Here is a 16508-nt window from a genome sequence, read left to right on the forward strand (position 1 = left end):
TCAATATGTACGTGGATGTCCTCCGTGACTAGCAATATTCATATCATTCAAAGCAAATGGTACTATACACCATACTTAAAGATTCACAGAACGTAGACACCGCACTAGCGAAAAAGCCTCAGCACTAAACCAATAGTGTGGGAGAAAATGGAAAGCACTATCAAAGATATAAGTTTGTTTTATATTCGGAAAAAATGTAAATTAGACCATGAAACTTTAATGTAAAAAAAATAGTTCTCGAAAAGGAAAAAGAAATACATTTTGCTAATTCTATAGATTTACAGACAGGACTAGGGAAGATATATTTATTAACAATAGAAAAGTGAATATGTAATAGACGAAAAGACTAACGATAGAAAAAAAATGAAGCATGTTCTGTGGGACTAGCAAAACTGAAGGGAGCTGTCTAATCTAAATCTAGTTGTTTTTCCTTTGATATAGCATTATGTTTGTGAGGTCATGTTGCTGTCATTGCCACTGAATTGAGCGGCATTAACAACACCCACTCATAGCCTACACCACAACAGTATAGAACAAAATCACAAAGATGTCAACTTCACAAAACATTTTGTATACTTCTGCTTGAGTGATCCGTGAATTTTCTAAAATTCTACAAAAAAGATCATTTGCACAGTGTTCCGTGGCAAACAGTTCTCATCTTGGAAATGTCAGCAATTTGCAACTTGTACTGCTGGAGTCTCTTCACGATGTGTGGGGAGAAACAGGTACACTCTTTTCCCTTTCAAAGCATATGGTCAGATGGTTAACGGTAATTTGCAAACACCCACCATCTGAAAGAGGAATAAACATGGCAACATTTTACTGAGAGTTCAAAAACGGAGAAATCACTTTCTGCTTTAAATACAGTCATTGCCACGCAGCCAAATCCTTAATAGATGATACAGTTGAAGGACATTTTTCAAATGCATCTTCAAAGAGATTCTTGTTCCAAAGCACAGGGTTATCATTAAAGAGCACCGATTGAGTTATCACAGTTTGTAACTTCTGCCAGTGCTCCTTCATCCAGTTGCCAATGAGAAACAAACATGAATAAAACATACCAGCCAATAAAACATTACAGTCTATTTAAACAGACAAGTGTTGCAAACCAGCGATGTATACACAATATTTAAAACAAAGGACTTGTGGGCATATTTGTGAGAGCTTTGCGTCATGCTTGCACCACGTAACAAGTTAAATTCATGATGCAAACCTCTAAGTCATATTTTGCAGCCTCTCAAAGTCACTTTGCATGGCGTTGAAGGGCCTAAAAAATATGGGGCCTCATTTATGAAAAGTGACGCATCGCTGCGTGAAAACAGCGATGCGTCACTTTTCACTGCGCTCTCCCTGCGACATGATTGATGCGTCATATTTATAATATGACGCATCATGTCGCAAGGAGTTACAGATACGTCAGTATTTCTGACGTATCTGTAGGCGCAAAAGTGACGCATTGCTGGAGTGTGTCACAAAAGTGACGCAACTCCAGCAATGCTTCCTTTCACATGGGGAAAGCCCCATGTGAAAGGGCTTGCGTCAGTCTTACGCCTGCTGTGAGGCAGGCGCAAGATTTTGACGCAACAGCATCCTAAAAGTGACGCAGTGAAATCTCATAGATTTCACTGCGTCACTATTACGAGGCTTTTTGCGGGTGAACGCCCCCTCTGCATACATTATACCTGACACAGGTATAATGTAGCGCAGGGGTTTACAAAATGACGCATCTGCTTAGATGCGTCACTTTGTAAATAGTGCGCATCAGGAGGCATGTTTTACGCCGCCGATGCGTCACAAAAAGTGACGCATCGGAAGCGCAAAACTCACGCACAGCCTCATAAATGAGGCCCATGGAGCGCAACTGGCTGGGCTGCATTACTCTGCACAAGGAAGGCGTTCCATGAGCATTGCAGGGGGTGTTCCCACGCAATTCCATGGTTTTTGACACATTCCCAGATTTACCTAACCGGGTAAACCTTCCCAGGGGAGGAGTAACAAGGAGAAATGGATGTGGTTTTTGGTGTTTTGTACATCCTGCACGTGCTCATTCTCCTCTCCCAATCAGTTACATACCGAAAGCCTTTGGTCCCTACATTTTCCGTGGAACACAGGGGGATGACATGAAAGTACTGAAGTGTAGGAAGGCATGTATTGTGAATGCAACTTTCACCTAAATTATCATTTTGAAGCATTTTATTTGCTGGTTCTGAAGAAAGAGTGTCTTTGGAACCCAATTCTATGAGCTTTTATTAGAAAAATGTTTGATTTTTAAGTTGTACATCTACGCCATTGATGAGAAAGCAAACAGAAGATTTCTCCTACTTTAATAAATGGGCTAGTCTTTTGATTTTATAAAAATGTTTTTGATTTGCCATTGAGACCTAACCATAATCATCAAGCAAAAGGGGGGCTGCTGAACTGTTCCTGTGGAGAGATTGGAAAGTATTAGCTGGCGTGACCAAAGGTGTTCGTGTGACACCCTGGGGCATCCATTATGTCAGATGTATTTGCCTCACACACCCAGAAGGGTGTCATGCTTCATCATCGGCATATGCTCCTCGTCGGGGAGGCGGTGCAATCCCCGACGGGCTCACCTCAAAGAGGGGCGCTTTGGCGGAGATCTTTTTATCCGACAGCCTTTTGATGAGGTGGGGGTGTGTGGGCAGGATGGTATAGTGATGTGATGGGGAGATTAAAATGTAGCAAGGGGTACCGGAATTCACTTTATTCTGGGGGTCCCCTGGCTGCGATTAAAAGGTGGGGCTAGCTCGCTAGGTGTCAACAGGTCAATGCAAGTGATCCTAGAGGAGACTAGAAGTGAAGGTGGTCGACATGTTTCTCGCACAGTGTCTAGTTACACGCGATTCATCAGGACCTTTACAAAAGTGAGAAAGGGAAAGGAACATCAATCACATGCTAGTGTCATGTATGTGGTGTATGTTACCTCTGTGGATTCTCCTATGCCTAATGGTTAAGGACTAATTGCCACATGAGGGATCGGCGGGGTCGAACAACAGGGATGAGCCCATTAAGTGTAGCTCAAATCTCCAGTGTCAGTGTGGGGAGACCTACCCATGTCCGCCGAGCTCGAGTAGATACCATAATCATGCCATGTTGAGAATGAAGTTTTATTAATGAATATGCGTAAATTCTGCATGAAAACCTCGGGTTTTGAAGCATAGGGAGTGACTTTTAATTTCCCTCCTGAGTATCTGGCCAATTAATTTGAGATTTTCCTTACATAAAATGCTGTCAGTTCTCCTTATGGGTTTGATACTTAGGACCTTGTTATGAGTTTGGCTGTCCCGTGGATTGCCGTATCATGGTAGCCGTCCGAGCTTTGTGAGCTCAGTGGTCTGACTGTCATCTTACGAGCTATGCAGATCAGCTTTGCAAAGACTGCCGCTGGACTGCCAAGACTGCCAGCAGGCCACCGACCGCTGGGTTCACAGTCGGGTAAAAGCACCCACCATAAGGCAGTACAGGTGAGTTGCACCGCCATCTGCATTAGGAGTTGCTTGTTCCATGAGCGGACCACGGTGGTCCAAATGCCTGCTTTAAGATGGCATTGACAAAGTATTTGGGGTGCGTGCTCACCCCTTTCTTCTTCTTTGAGGCAGATTCCGTCGAGGATCCCTTTCTCCGGGTCCCCCTTCACAACAGGATCTTCAACCCGAGGATTATGACCCTGTTTGCGGCGATCTTCAGGTGAGTCCTTATCGTTCTTTATACCCATTGCCAGGGCTGCCCACATATGGGCTGAACACCTGTAATGCGTATATGGTATTTTCCCATACATATCATGCATATGTGTGCATCCAAATCATATGCAGTTGGAATGCACACACAGGCATCATTATATTTGGTAGTAGTGCTCACCACTGCTGCAATATCCCCACCTCCACATTGCCGGCCCATGATCAACCTGTAATCGGGCGGTCTTTGGACCGCCAGTGCCGTGGACTGGTGGGGGCGGATGCAGTTCTACAGCAGTCAGAACACCAAATTAGTTATAAGGTGCTTATATTATAAATTGACTAACAAGGGTTTCTGTTATAATTTATGATTCTCTATTTGACCCTTTATGGCAGAATATGCATTTCGCTTTCTACTTTCTAATGCTCATTTTGATGATCCTGAATTAAACCTTTAAAACTTAATTTTGCTTTCAAACTCAGTTTTTAAGTGGTCCCAATTACTAACTATGATTTACTCTGCTAAGTTTATGTATTAAAATGGAGGGTAGTCTCTTGCGGCAAGATAAATGAGGAGGCTAGAGGAGCTGATCCACACGTAGTACATTTTAAGGTTCATTTGATATTGAGGTTCAGGACATTACTGGTGTTCTGCGCTCACATGTACTTAAAAAAGGCACAAGGAAGTAGGAAAGTGGTCAGATACAGGTTCGTAAAGAATGAGGAATCAGGGTGGGAATTAATTGACTTATAATAGGGAAAAACCTCAAGGGGAACATGCTTTATATTGTTTTTTTATTCTTTTGTTTGATTGTTCTTTTATGTCAGGGATAACGACTCAACATTCATATAAGAGGACGTTTTCTAAAAAGAGCAACAGATAAGAAAATCAATACAGCTAATGTAAATCGGTGGTATTCTAATGATTTGATCTGGTGTTTAAACAGAGACAAGAAGATCAGAAGAGTAAATAAGAGAAAAGGAAAATGAAGAAGGAACGGAAGGAAAAGAAATTAAGAATAGATGGTAACACATTACTTTCTTGAACTATCTTCTTTCTTCCCAAGGGGTGCCAATGAGGAGGCATCTTGAGAACTGTCAAAGTACTTTGTAAACTAATCACAGAAGAAATAAAAGAAAAATGTTCAAGAGGACAGAAGAGGGAGTACATGAGCAGGAATTTATACATAAGGGACGTAACATATGAGATAAAAGAATTGCTACCTACAGTTTAAGAAAAAAAGTCAGAATAAAGAAATGTGAACATCACTTTTCTTGACTATAGTCATCTGTACTTGGCCAAACCCATAACAAAAGGTGTCGGAAGTGGTATTGCTGTACCCGTTTTAAAACTAAGGCCCTGGTACAACAGTTGGTTAAAGGGCAGGAGAAAATTGAATAGATACTTCAGTGATATCTACATAGTTCTCATGAGGAAAGAAAAAGTCTACAACACTCTGTAAAAGCTCAGGGGGAGCAGCAGCAGCAGTTGTCTTCTAAACAAAATGCTGCATCAACTCAGTCGTCCACTACTTTGACCAAAGCTACAGGCGTATTTGCCCATATACCCTAAGTAGTCATTTAATAATGTATTCACAGGGAAGGTCCAGATTCCTTTTTTATTCATTTTGAATGGAGTGTTCAAGCAGCTAATTGGCCACTGAAAAGGTGGGGTCAATACCTGGCCCCACTGTTAATGGGTGATTTCCAAGCATGAAACCACCAGCTCAAGGGGTAACACCCCTTATCTGTAGATCAAGTAATTTATATCAATAAGAGAATGAATTGACAAAGAGATTTAAAGACTCTTCTTTAGGAGACTACCTAGAACTTGTGTCCCCACCATGCTGTGCTTACATTCTCACACATTGCATCACTCATGACATGTTCAGTGACATAATTGATGACATCAGTGAAAACCTCTCTTGATAGCATGTAAACAGGGGTGGCTCCTCCGTAATCGTAGAGGAACGTTGCCCCAGTGGTCAGGCTTTATCACAGAAATATAAGATGATATTAAAACAATAATATATTTTAAATTTCTCTGTGAGGGGCTCTGGCTGACAGTACATGTGTGTGGGTGGGGCCAGGTCATGACAGGGAGGAGTGAGGGGCACTTAGAAGTGCACAAGTAATAGACAAGTTCACTTCTATTTCTCCAAACCAGCTCTGTTCACAGTCGGGATGGAGACAAGCTGAATGTTCAGAGGAAGTGTCTGTGTGGCAGACAAGGCTACTTAGACCAATCCTGGTGCTGATCTCATAGCATGTCTTTCCTACAGATTGCGATAGTGATTAATTCCTGGGCAGGAGATCTGCCTCCTGCATAGCATGGCAGACAAAGATACGCTGTCCTTCACGGAAAGCCATATACAGAACCTCATTGCGTCCTCCCCATTCTCTTCAATCACTCTCAGTACCTCAGCAAAACAACAAAATGAGGCTGACAAATTGATACGTCTTCAAAAAAAACATATCCGCACAGAACTGCATGGCCACTTTTTGCACCAACACCTTAAAGCGGGGACTATACCGTGGGGCCTTCAGGTGAAGAATATCCCGGTCATCTTTACAGAAGACACAGAATATAAGAAGGGGTTTAGCCAAATTAATACCAAGTGCAGCAGAGATCTAATGGTGCATACCATTGAGACAGCACAACGTATCTGCAGCAAAGAGGAGTCAGAGATCGAGGAATTGATTAAAGCCATTAACGATACCCAAACTGTGACTGAGGCTAAAGCGTTGCTCGATAAGATTGAGAAAGAAATTGCGATTTTTAAGGATAACACTCTTACTATTAAATCTTCCCAATTTGACAGGGACTCTAAAGCCTTTAAACTTGAACAAGTGTATCCCTTTCTTAAAGAGGATTTTTACACGGCAGGCGAGTCACGGGGGGCACTTTCATCGTATCAAGGCAGATCAAAGAACAGATTTCTTACTTTTTCCGACACAACCTCATCTGATTCCTCTAACGACTCCAGGCAAAATAATTCAAAAAGACGAGGTGCCACATCGGCCTCCTCTTCTTCTTCGTCTTTTTTAGCCAGGGGCGGGCAATCGCGCGTCCGTTTCAAACAACCATGGGAGATGCGCACCCGCAACAAGACTTACAACAACTAAATGTGTCAACTATAGTTAACCTCTCTGAAAAACAGCTAACAAAAGATGAGGAGATGCTCTTGGGCCTGGGCCTTAAGTTCGTCCCTAACAAAAAAACTGATTTTACGAAACTTAAATTGGAAGCATTGAACTTTTGTCGGAAGATACGACTAAAGGCATTCTTCGCTTCTGCCGAAATGACATCCAGTAGTGAAACCACAGGTTTGAGAGTCAAGTCGAGGTTTACACCGACCCAAAACATCCCCAAACAAATAGTTGCTTTTGAGCAAACGGTCTTATCATCGCTCACTAAACTGGAAAAAACGAAAAGATTTTTGAAAAATAACATCAGTAAGGGAATGACTACAGCAATCAGTGACTTGAAATCAGATACTTCGATCATAATCAAGCAGGCAGATAAGGGTGGGGCGGTTGTGCTATGGCCACGCTCCATGTACCTTACAGAAGGTCAGGCACATGTGAATAATCGCGAGTGGTACAGGCCATCCATGGAAGACCCTTTACACGCGATTCAAGATAAAATCCAGAGATTATCAAAAGAAGGGCTAGATGAGGGCTTTCTGGGATCCAGAGAGTATGAATACTTGAATAAAAAATTACCCCGAACACCGGTGTTGTATTTTTTGCCCAAAATACACAAAAATGCCCAGGTACCCCCGGGCCGCCCGATTGTTTCGGGCTGTGACTCCGCACTTGAGCCAGTATCGAAGTATATTGATTTCTTCCTAAAACCGTGCATACTGCAGGTTAAGTCACATCTTCGCGACACTATGGATTTCATCACCAAAATTGAGGGGAACCCATTTGATGCAGACACACAACTGATGGTAACACTAGACGTGGCCTCTCTATACACCCAAATTCCTCAAGATGAGGCTTTGGAAGTGATTGAAATTTATTTGGACCAGCGGGAGAGACCACACAGGGTACCCACGTCATTCATCTTATCACTAGCGGAAATCACGTTACGGAGCAACTATTTTAAATTCGAGAATGAGTTCTACATTCAGATCAAGGGGACAGCCATGGGTTGTCCCTATGCGCCGGAGCTGGCGGTACTATATATGGACCAATATGAACACCGGTTCATATATAACAACAATCCATTCAGGGACAACATACATCAATGGCTACGATACATCGATGATGTCTGGCTCCTGTGGCAGGGGAGTCAGACCCAGCTAGATGAATTCCATGATTGGCTCAACTCTCGTCACAGTGATATTAAATTCACATTAAATTCTAGTCAAAATAAAATGACCTTTCTGGATGTCACAGTAGGCAGCAGCGAGGGAACGCTATTTACAACAATGCACAAAAAAGCAACGGATAGAAATACAATCTTGCATTTCAAAAGCTCGCATCCACAAAGTTTAAGAGAAAATTTGCCCTACGGGCAAATGCTAAGGATAAAACGCAATTGTACGAACTCATCTGATTTTGAGACACACGCCTCCCTATTTTGTAAAGAAATGGCAAACAGGGGGTACCCAAAAAAGCTGCTCTCACACACGAAGAAACGAGTTAGATTCATCCCAAGGGACTCTTTGCTCAAGGTGAAGAAGAAGGAGGAGCTTGAAAGACTGGTCTGTGTGTCGACCTACGGCCAACATACAAACCAATTCAAGCGCATTATTCTAAATAACTGGCATTTACTTGAAACGCTGGACCCTCCCCTTCAAAAACCAATCTTCGCCATGTGCAAAAACAAAAGCTTAGGGCAACAGTTGGTCAAAGCAGATAGTTTTATCCCGAAGCCAAAAAGTGATCTTATTGCCCAATGGAATTTAAAACCCATCTGCGGGCACCGCAAATGTGGCAATTGCGTGTCCTGTGCGTCAACACTTGAAGGAAATGTTTTTTCCAATAATGATGTGATGTGGAGACATGATGTCTTCACAAATTGTAGAACCAAAAATGTGGTCTATGCTGTGGTGTGCGCCTGCAACAAGGTGTATATAGGAAAAACAACTCAAGCAGCTAATGTCAGAATTACACAGCACCGTTCACGGATTAAGAAAAAAGTGCTGACTGCGCCGATGGTGGAACATTTTGTGAGCTGTAACCACACCGAAAATGATTTCAAGTGGACGATTCTTTTTTGGATTGACTCTAAGTATAATCCAAATGTAGAAATGGCCTTACTCCAAAAGGAAGCCTACTTAATAATGAAGTTTAACAGCGTGAACAATGGGCTTAATTGTCTGAGCGAAATAAACAGAATGTAAAGAATAGGCAGCAATCCACAGTTATGGAGAACTACTGTTCCCAGAAGCCTCCACGCTGGTCCCCACACCCTCCCAAGTCACATGATGATCACATGATTTGGTTCCTAAAGACTTGCGAAGTACTCGCGCGACCTGCAAAGCGTTTGAGCAAGTACTGCTTGGTGTGATGTGGACGTTTACACAAAACGAGCAATAAGGTAAGCCCCTGTGCAGCGCAGAGATGTTTGTGATAATTGGCTTTCCACGGAGGACAATGCGGTCCGTTTAACACGCGCACCGCCTGTTTGTTCTTTTAGATTTTGAATTAATCGGACCATCGGCAGCGGCACAGAGAAGCCCCGTGACAGACGGGTTAAGGTAGGCTTCTTTGGGAAGGCTCAAATAATGAGACAAATGTGGTGTTTGGCGCCGGCACGCGCCCATGACTAAAACGTGTCCATTTTACTTGTATTTCCACAGAAATCAAGTACATTCATTTATCCACAGCGGGGTCGAACCGCCTCAGGGCGGACTCAAAGTAAGTCAGTGGAACACTTCCTAAACAGTAAATTATTGCACACGCAGTCAGTGTGAGGCTGATTATTGTTATTCACATTATTTTAGAATATGTGATCCAGGTGATGATTTTTTCTCTGCCGGTGGAAGTGACACAAATGTGACGTCGGCACCAACACATGAAAGGTAAAATACTGCCCTCGCTGGCCTCGTTACTATGAATTTATAGCCACACAGATTTTTGATAAAATAATTTCACTTTGTTCCAGTGAGTACCCATGGCACAGACCACAGTTTATGAAAAGTGCAGCCCTGGAATTCGAACTTAGCAGGTAGGCTGCACCTTCCCCACGGGAGAAATCCCTTTGTAAATATTGAATGGTGGCAGGGCAAGACAGATTAAGTTTTTCTTGTTTTTGTGTTTTAGAAATAGTTTCCATGGACCAGACTTTGACAGCCCTGATGAGAGTCTTTTGATTCATCCAAGGGACTTGAAACGCGTCGGCATTGTTCATTTTTGTTACATTCATTTGATTGTGATTATTGTAGAACAATTCTAGATTTGCATATAAGCAGATATATGCTGTATTGGGTTGAGATACTCGATACTGCTTTTTGTCCAAAAGTGTGGTGAATAATCAGGATCAAGACTGTACTATTAGATAACAGCGCTATTTTTTCACTGTGTCTAAGAGCACTCTGGTATTGGAATTGTATATACATGTAATTATTATTTATGTAGTCATGTCTCCAGTATTGTATTAATGTTGGTATTTTTGTGGAATATTTATGTATTGTTGAGTATATGGCAATTCGTGAAGTTGATAATGTTCTTTGTTTTGCCTAAACTAAAATAACTGATTGATTTAAAAAACAAATGAATTCAAAAGACTTGAAAGTCTGGCTAAACTAATAAATTTTGGTTTACCCAATTCAGCATTCATTGGTTTATTCACAACAGAGGCATAGGTAAAATCCCCATTTTTTTTGTATTTACTAGTGGCCCGACCTACCCTCTTTCCCAGTGGGCCCAACCCCCAGTTGCCTTCATTCACTCATAGCATGAGAGCAGCTTCTGGATTGAATTGGCAGCCTTTGCCTTCCCAGAGACGGTCGGGAGTGAGGCACTGAGGTGGCTATCGGCATCGAGGCAGGAAGAAGTACTTTGTTTTTTATATTTTAATTTTGCCCTCAATTACCCCTTCCCCTGCCCTCTTGACAGTCCACTTCCATTGTGCTGCAGAAGCCAATGTATGTAAAATTACATCATTGATGGACAAAACTGGACCTGGTGCGGCTAAAGATTTGAGAATGCTCAGTAAACTATAACTGATGAATTTCAGAGTTTTAAGATTCAAATGTTACATTGTAACTGATATTTTCACCTAACTATAACATCACTTTAACCTTTGGCTTTTTTGGATGCAAAAAAAATAATATATATATATATATATTTTCTTTTTCACAATACCAGTGAAATTCGCCAGTTATAGTTAGCTGAGCTAACTAGTAGTGTGCCAGGAGGCATGTTTGCAGAGTGGTAGAGTAAGGGGGCAGACCACAAAGACTTCTCAGCAATCCTGAAGGGTGGGACTTACTGAAGGTAACAGGAGTTGTAGTTGGCTCATTAGGACATCCTTAGGGACCACCAACCCCTGCTGTTACCTCCAGTAAGGCCCACACAGGAGGATTGCTGAGAGGTGTTCAGAGGGCACACCCCCTTTCTCCACCACTCTGCAAATGTGCCTCCTGTACACTGCTGGCTGGGGGAGGAATTCCACTTGATTTCAGAGGGTCCTTGGGGACCAACTACCTCTCCTGTTACCTCCAGCAAGCCTCACAGAGATGTATTGCTAAGAGGTTATTAGAGGCCATGCCCTTTTTTTCTGCCATCCGGCAAATGTACCTCCTGGCACACTACTGGTTGGGAGACTAAGCCCACTTTAGCCCTCAAGTCCTCAGGTGGCAAGGGGACACCATTCTCCACCAGTAGTGCCATGAGAGGCACGTTTGCCGAGTGGTGGATAAAGGGGGAATGATCTCCGACTACCTCTCTGCAATCCCACTGTGTTAGACTTAGTGGAGGTTACAAGAGGTCCTGTTGGCCCCTAACGACCGTCAGCAGGCAAGAGGACTTCATCCCCAACCAACAGCGTGCCAGGAGACGCGATTGCAGAGTGATGCAGAAAGGTGGCAGGGCCTCCGGCGTCACGCTGGTAGCATTTTATTTTATTTCAAAGGAAGGGGGGCCATGTGCCCCCCCTTCCTTGGGCCATACTTGGCCCATAGGATCTCATCTTACAGGGCCCGGCATTTCTTTTTTTTTCTTCTTTTTTTTAATGAAAGCAAGAGGGGCCTCTTGGCTCCCCTTCCCTGGGCCGATTTTGTCCCCGGGGACACCATCCCCTAGGGCCTACCATTTATTTTTTGTAGTAATTTTTTATTAAGCAAGGGGGGGGGACTCTTTCAGGAGTTGGTGTTGCTTTTGGACAGAGGGAGCTCCTGAATCTGCAGCTCCCCCTATTCAAAAGCAATTCTGCTCTGCTTCCTGCAAGCAAGAGCAATTTACACAAAGCGGAGCAGAGTTTGCTATGGCTTGGTGGGTGGTGCTCCCGCCATGCCAAAGAAAATTGCATTGTCCTGGGACATTGCTGGTGCCGGCCCTGCTGGGTGGCAGTCCCCAGGGCAATTATTAGATCCAGTAGGGGGGCTCCTTTGTTTGATTTTACCCCTCGGAGGTGGGGTCCCTGGGGCTGTGGGGGCCTGTGTGCCCCATGCATTTTTTTGGTTAACGTGTCAGGGAGGAGGGCCCTCGGGCTGCGGGGGGGTCTGCTCAACCCCCCATAATATCTACATTTAAAGGCATGTGAAGTGGTGGTCCCCTGGGCTGCTGGTGGGACCGCGTGACCCCACACTCAATGTAAAGGCTGTGGGGGGTCCGCTGCCTCATTTGCATTTTTCAAATTACAGCCTTCTGGAAGTGGGGGTCTCTGAGGCCACGGGGCGGTCCATGATGCCCTCCTGGATTCTTTTAGCATTAAACCCTGGGGAGGTGGCAGTTTCAAGAGGCCCCCCAATTACAATTAAAGTAGCCCCAGGAGAGAGAGCCAGTGTACACCCCCTACATTATAAATAAAAAAAGAACAGAACCCGGGACAACCAGGAGCAGATAATGAACTAAGCGCTGGAGCCCATGCTTCATTTTTTTATGCCAGTTAAAAAACAATAAATGCTTTTTTGGGCCCTGCGCGGTCCCAGTGGGAACCTCCCAAGAGCCCTACAAAGTGAGGCTGTTTCTACCCTGCCCCCTTTTCTTTTTTGTCCTTTTTTTGTGGGACTCATTTCAACCGAGTACCAATATGGCTGCCAACACTTCCTGGTTGAAGTGTTGGCATATATTCACTGGCTGGTAACTGTTCCTAATCAAAAAGCCATAACCTATTCAGGTTACATAGAAATAGAAGAAAGAAATGGTTGTCTCTATGTGAGGTCCAAACCGGATGAAGGTGAGGGAATATCTCCTTTAGAAATTAGTGCCCTCACACACTCTTGCGAGTGTCATGCTTCTTTATCGGACGTTGCTCCTCGTGGGGGTAGCGCTGCTGTCCTCCACAGGGCCCACGAGAGGGCTCTTTGTCGGAGATCTTTTTAGGAGACGCTGCAGTTGTGCATGCTGGTGTGTGGGCCTAAAAGGGATAAGTGCAAGGGTATTAAAATGACCCCCCCCCCGGTGCCCTGAAGTCAATTTTAATTGATAGGTCCATGAGGTATACGTAAAATAATTGGGGACCTTTTTCCCAGCGCGAAACATGTTGACCTAATCAAACATTCATGAACACACACAGGCATTGAGAGCAGCAGAGTAATATACTGAACTCTACTATGTTTCTTCCTAGAGGTGCTCCATCTCCCCTGTATAAATTCTTTTATGTTTACCTCACGGACCTAGAATAAAAATTTACTTCAGGGTATCAGGAGGGTAATTTTAATACACTTGCATAATTCGTAGCTTCCGAGTAGAGATTGATTTTAAAGACATAAATCTACAGTAATTTCATTTCATAGATCTTATCGTGCTTTTTAGGCCCTAACGCCAAAGGTATCACATTTAGACTGTTATTGGTTAAACCATTCATCATTTTGTGCAAAATAGTCAATAAAGTGCAACGTGCCCTGCTGGATTCCTCTATTGTCTGAATACTATTAATGTTAATGGGTTAAACCAATGCAATTACTGCATGCACTCATACTCATTTTAAGGAAGGCAATGTTCAGTTGTTGCATTTGATTCGCCTTGTTACACGTAGTTCAATACCATTGCACCTAGAGTTAGGTACTGACCATGCAACAACAACAGATGATGGACAAAATGCAGAATGCAGAACAATGTAATACATTCATCCAAGTACAGAGATCTGGACCTAAATCCATTGTTTTTTTGCTCACCATGCCATTCCAACCCAGCCATATGCAAATCAGTCTTGACCCTGTGCCTCATGGAAACAGTCCACCCCGAACTGCCAAGCCAGGTCCTCCCTGGACTGGAAACAAGCATCCTAGGACCGGTTTCGGGCTTTCAGACCTCATCAGACCTAAATCCCAGTGGCATGGAGAGCACAGGACCCACATCTGGGCATACCCGTCCCTCTCGGAGTGACAAAAGCAAAAACAACAGTTGATGGACAGAATGCAGAACAATGTCATACATTCACCCCAGTACAGAGATCTGGGCCTAAATCCATCTATTTTTTGTTTGCCATGCCAATCCAGTTTGAACCCTGCCATATGAAAATCAGTCTTGACCCTGTGCCTCATGGGAACACTCCAGCCCGGACTGCCAAACGAGTGGCATCGAGAGCAAGTGAGTCTTTTGCTTTCTCCCCCTAAGTGTGCCAGGTATGCCCAGACGTGGGTCAGGGGCTCACTGTGCCGCTGGAATCAAGCTATCCTGGCTGAAGAGGGGTGAAACCCCAAAACCAGTCCTCGGATGCTTGTTTCCAGTCCAGGGAGAACATGGATTGGCAGTACTGGCTGGACTGTTCCCATGAGGCACAGGGTCAAGACTGATTTTCATATGGCCAGGTCTAAACTGGGGTGGCATGGTGAGCAAATGAATTATGGATTTAACCCATATCTCTTGACCGGGGGGAATGTTTTGATTTGTTCTGCATTCTGTCCATCAATTGTGTGTATTTTGCTTTCTTGTCCTGGTAATAAATGAACAAGGATTTAATTTATCCTAAAAATTAAAGTGCAGTGTGCTGTTTATAAAATAATTTTGTATCTAAATACCATATGCTATATACTAAAAACATATAGAATTAAGATAAAAATGATACAGAATTTCCTGAAGCTTTCTTGCAGAGCTTAGATATTCTCTATCATAAATGCACCCCTTAATTGACTTCAAATAGGAATTTATAAGAGTACGCTGAGATCTAACCAAATTCCACCAATCATCACGTGGCAGAATTTTTGCTTGTGCACACCAAATAGGTAAGTTGGTGAGCGCAAGTGAGATTTGGTGTTCCCTAGCATGATTTTTGCTCACTAGGCGGTACCCGTTCGTGGCCGGCAGGGGCATGGGCCCAGAACCCCTGTTTCTGTCCAGCAAAACCCAATATCTTATTCTTCTTCAACGCTTTTTTCACTTAGACCTGCTCCTAAGGCCAGCTACCAGGTTTCTGATCTCTCCACCTGCCCTTTCTACTGTACTAGCTGCCAATTTCACACGACCTGCAATTTCCAGCAGCAGGTGGATTCTGTTTGCATTAATGGGGGGGAGTTACTTTGTCCCCCTTCATATGCGATGGCCGACATATGTGCTTCCAGCAAATGTAATTGTTTTAGCCTTAATTGTCACTCCATTCCCAAACATCAACTTCACTTTTTAATTTTTTCATAGATGTTGACACTGATGTGGTCTTCTTAACCAAAACCTGGCTCCACGATGGGTGCATGCCAGACGTCATTGCGGCACTTCCTGACAACTTTGCTTTGTTAGACATTAATAGACCCCTTACATTTGGTGGCGGTATTGCCATCATCTTTAAGAAGCACTACAGTTGTAAAATTGAGGAACTTCTGATTCCTAACTGCAAAGCTCTATCAAGGAAAACCCTCACCTGTACTCTTGCTCTTGATGACGACGAGCGAACCCCCATCCTCTCAAAAACTCCCCGAAAGCCAGGACTACTTATACTCTGCCTCCTGGAAGTTTCTGAAAGGCAAGGGGGAATGGGAGTGAAAAGAGAGAGAGAGAGAGTCCTCTTGTCCTTCTGGATATTTCAGAGAATCAGGAAACTTCTTGGTAATTCTGAAGGGAGGAAGGTGACGGCTGGCAACCGCAATACTGTGATCTGAGGAGATGTGCAATTATAACAGGTAAGTTAACAATCCGTTAACACATATACAAGTATTTAAATCATTACTAGCTTCCTTCATAAATACACATGTACCTAGGGTAAGGACTCTCTGTAGGACTCTCTTATGTTCGTTGCATAGAGTTGAACTGTTGAAATGTTTATGAATTACTTGAGTTCCTTGTAGACCTTTGATCGTCAAAAACAAACTAAATTAAACTCACCTGAAATCAGCTTTAAAAGAACTTATCTGTACTTGTTTTCTTTTGTTCTTAGGATCGCCGTCAAAACGGGAAGTCGTAAGTCGGGACTCGGATGGGGAGTTGACAGGAAGATGTTTCCTGTCTCCTGGAGCACTGAGACGGAAAAGATGGTGCTGGGAGTTCATCTGTTGAACTGAAGCGTAAGGCAGCCAAGTGGGAACGAAGAGGTGACGGAATCACTGCTTACTCTGAAGCGGCCACGAAGAATAACCGGAGACGCAACCTTGACTGGAGAAGGAGGTACAGGTACGAGCGCTGTCTCTGCTGCCAACAAGACCAAGCGCGTGTTTTTGATGCGAGCGGCTTTTATCCCCTTTGCCACTCGTGTCAATCATCAGG

This window comes from Lissotriton helveticus, chromosome 8 (genome assembly GCF_964261635.1).
Source record: "Lissotriton helveticus chromosome 8, aLisHel1.1, whole genome shotgun sequence".
Lineage (NCBI taxonomy): Eukaryota > Metazoa > Chordata > Amphibia > Caudata > Salamandridae > Lissotriton > Lissotriton helveticus.